Genomic DNA, 4,537 nt, shown 5'->3' with positions numbered 1-4,537 from the left:
CCACACTTCCACCAAAGAGATTTTACACACACATACCACACACTGTTTCTAGCCTTCTCAGAATTGGAGCGACAGAATACTATAAATAATATATAAACAAAATTGAATAAATAATTAAAACGAGGCTACAATAACACAGTGTTAAAAGTTCATGAAAACTTCACTTGTTCCCACTTCTGTAAATGTAAGGCTGATTTACCTGCCCTCCCTGCAATATTCTTTTCAATACGCACACACACAAATACACGCACACAATACAACTCATAGCAACTTATATGTTGCTATTGTTTGTTGTATTACAGGTGGTAAACTTTGGCAAAATTACATACCACTTTCCCTAGTTAGCTCATTGATGACTGACAGATGATGTCAACAGGGGAATGAGATCTGGAGGATTTTTAGGGTGGAGCCTAGCAAGTTTGGAAAAAAATATTTCCAAAAATATTCCAAATATATGAAACACATTCAGAAGTTTACATATTAAAATATGAGATGTATGCAGGACTACACACCAACAGGAATAAACTTGTAATTAGATGGCATGGGCACTTTAAGCACGTCATCAACGTTGCATGTAAGGATACTAATGATGAAAGACATATGCTTATCTTTAAATAGGTCACGCTCAGAAAAAAAATGACCATATACATTAAAAAAGAAGAATCTCATTCCTACCTAGCTGTCAGTTGTAAATAGTGGCGTACGCAGGATTTTTCTCAAGGGGGGGGGGGGGGGGGGGGGGGTTAACATTTGAAATTTGTTCCCAAATATTTCGCAACGACTCAGCCAGCCACTGAATAAGCGGGGGGGGGGGGGGTATTTCCTTTTTAAAGAGTGAGTAAAAAAAGTCTTGAAAATTTCTACTTGCACTGAAAAGGTGTTGCACTGAAAAAGGCGTTGTGGCGTGCGCCTGTAATCCAGCTAAAAAGTGGAAGTCTGTAAAAACCCAATTACACACACACACACACGGTTATGTATGGACTAAAAGTTAAACAAAATAAATATAGGAGGGTAATATGCTAAATACTGAAACTGTGTTTTTTAAGACTATCATGTTACTAAGACTAGAACAGTTTTTACCTTTTGCATGGATATGGTATGTATTTGATAGGAATTTAAAGTAAAACATTGACTACTGTTCAGATAATCTTCTACTATGTAGGTATGGGACTCTACTATGCTGTTTTTCACTTAAACATCATAGAAAGGCAATGATTGGATAAAATGATATATTGATTGTAAATCAGACATTTACTTGAATACACAGTTCGTCCTTTTTGCATCTTGTAAATAGATTTGGAAAGATAGATTTCGGATAGTATTAGCCATGTTTGAGAGGGGTAGCCATACTCGAATGCCTGTGGTGATATGAATGCAAATAAGCTTATTGTAATCCGTATTTTTTTCCGGTATTGTATTCCAAAATCAACTTCATCATTCAAATATCAATTGAGAGAGAGAGAGAGAGGGAGGGAAGGGGATAGATAGATAGAGAGACATTGAGAGGGAGGGAGAGAGAGGGTAGGGAGGAAAGACGTCGAACAGGAGAGTCAAATGTTGAAATATTAATAGAGGGTTACAAAGAGGATATATATAATGGATCATGGTTGCTTCTCTGAGTTTTACGTCTTACAAGCGGTCATCATGCAACTGATATCATTCTTAAAAGTGCATGATTACTTTACTACCTGGGTACAAATACCCTAAAAATAAGACTGTAACTAATACAATGAGAACTACTCATGAGTAATGGGGCTATACAATTGCGTAGGTAATGCGCTGAATTTCTAAACATGTCGGTTAAAGCATGGACCTACTACAAGTGGACACTGATCGGTACCATAATATATCCATGCAACAAACTGAACCGCCTAAAATCACGGAAATGCATGTGCAGTTGTGGAGTACATAACATATTGACGTATATGAAATTTCAAAAGGAAATTAGAAGCAGTTTACAAGAGAAACTTGTAATTTGGCTGTAACGCAATAATTTTAAACTTCATTTTAAACTTATCCTATCCATTTCAAAGGAGTAGAAGGTTATAGGACAGTAGAGAATATGATTTTTTTCAAAGTTTGGCATATCTATATGTATGTCCACCAGAGTCCACTTCTTTAATAATCAATCTAATATCACACAAATTGTCATAATTTGGGGTTCACTGCTCCTCTAACTGGTCTGAAGTCACGATACTTTTCCTGAAACTTAACTATGGGCCCTGGCCCATCGAAATAATCTGGAGAAATGTAAAAGTTTTTTTTTGTCTGTGATGATGCGTGATTACATAATCAACATTGTCGCGTCAACATACTCGTTTTCAGGTGGCAGTGGTCATGATGTGACCAAAGAAAGACTCTCATTATTAGTTCATCTGTAGTAGGGTCCATGGTTAAAGGTATTATGTCCCTTTTGCAGCCAACCTCAAATTCTGTAGAACTTTGCAGGAATTATGTCATGTATGTCCTATCTGTGAAATTTAAACGTTAGCAGTGTCCTCATATTCAAATTATGCAAGGAAACACGTTTACTTGCTAGACTTCACTGTCAGACACTATTGAGTGACTGACTGGCTTTTTCTTCTTTGGTAATAACATACATGAAAAGAGTTGTAAAGGGTACATGAGCATTTGTCTACATCAATAAACCACTTCTTGTGATGGCCAAGATTAAATTGATTGAATCTTTGCGCAGCATAAAACGTATGACCATTCGGTACAATTGTCTGAAAATCAAGACTATTACTTTTGGCTCTATAGCCCTAAAGTCGATTTGACAACTAATAGTCGTTATTTTCCCACTTGAAAACATTTTCAAGCCCCACCTTTTTAGCGAAGTTCTAAATTAGTATTATCTTTCAAATGCAGTTGAATCCACAAAATAGTCTTTTCCAAGGTGGTAGCACTTAAATATTTATTTATTTATTTAAGAATAGTTGCAGATATATAATTTGTATTCATGGCGGCATTTGGAGAGTTTTGGTCTTTTGTTCAAGAGTGTCTGTTTCGCTTGCAAGGCACTCAAGAGTGGCAACCATGTTCCATTAGTCTGCCTTATTCAACATTTTTTGTTTACAGCGGATATATACACTCACCAATACGCACCTACACACACACTCATACATATACACTGTCGATTATGTCTTATTACAACACGGAAGCATACTTACACACATACAAATGATCTTCTTCGCTCGTTTTATGATTCAGCAAAATTTATTGTTAGTTATTCCGGTTCGTTACACTTTTGCATTCACAGGCCAGGCAGCTCACCAGGAGTATATCCCCACAATGAATGCTTTCACAGTTTATGGTCACGCACTCCTTCAACTCAAACAGAGTTTTGGATGAATAACTTATAATCGAAGTTTCTTTGTTTCAGAACTAGAGTAAATTCGGAAACTCCCAAAACTCATTCTTGATGCTCAGAACCATATCAATATCACTTCAAATAATTTTCCATTGTAATTCTACTCTAAAGTATCAATTCGACAAACATGTTTTGAGTTTTAAAGCACCCACACTCCTTAGGTTACTATTAGTGATCATGAAAGGATTTTTTTAGTTGTAACATTATTGCAAATGATTTCAATCAAGGTACGTTTCCTTTCAGAACGTTACTTTCAAACGTGCTTTTCTTTCTTCTTTGTCCCTTGTTACAAGCCCAGCCGTATGAAATATCTTATTCACTTACGATACTGTGACATGATATAAAGAGTGTGCCAGTCCGTATAGCATGGAATGACTAATGGGGATCGGACATATTTTTGTGTGGTTAACAGGCAAAGTCACTCTTTTCTCTCTCTCTCTCTCTCTCTCTCTCTCTCTCTCTCTCTCTCTCTCTCTCTCTCTCTTGTGTTTAGAAATTCAGGGTTCATGAGTTAACCCATATCGCTTACATACTATAAACTAAGAAGAAGAAGACCCCCCCCCCCAAAAAAAAAAAAAAAAAAAAAAAAAAAATATATATATATATATATATATATATATACACACACAATATACACAATATACACAATCAGTTCCATAATACATGTACAATATTTTAGATTTAGAGAAGAAAATTCGTTAGGCTGCGAGCAAGATTACTTATAGAATCTTCAAATGTCGGGTGATGACTTTGGCTTTAGCTTAACATACAGAGCGTTCTTCCTACATAATGTAATAATGACATGATTATTTCATGACTATAGTAGTTGTAAAGAATATTAAAATAATCCCTCTTGCAAGTCAACATGGTCAATCAGACCATGGCGTTAATACCAATCATCTACTTTTAGCACAATCTTAAGTTGATTAACCCTACCGCTAAAAGTCAAGAAAGCAATGTCATTGGCAGACTAAAATATACCAATGAGTCTTACATCTATCCTGAAAAGAATGTCAAAACAATATCTGGATTCGCTGATTGTTTGCTCGGTGTGTTTGAAACAGCAAACATAACAAATTTCTGTTATAAACTACAAACGCTCTCATCCACATATTCTACTTGTTGCCTTTCCGTAATTCTATTTTTATTTTTAATTAATATTTGAAA

The sequence above is a fragment of the Strongylocentrotus purpuratus genome, unplaced genomic scaffold, assembly GCF_000002235.5.
Source record: "Strongylocentrotus purpuratus isolate Spur 01 unplaced genomic scaffold, Spur_5.0 spur5_scaffold_18, whole genome shotgun sequence".
In the NCBI taxonomy this organism is placed as follows: domain Eukaryota; kingdom Metazoa; phylum Echinodermata; class Echinoidea; order Camarodonta; family Strongylocentrotidae; genus Strongylocentrotus; species Strongylocentrotus purpuratus.
The sequence above is the reverse complement of the archived record's forward strand: the minus strand, read 5'-3'. Positions refer to the sequence as shown.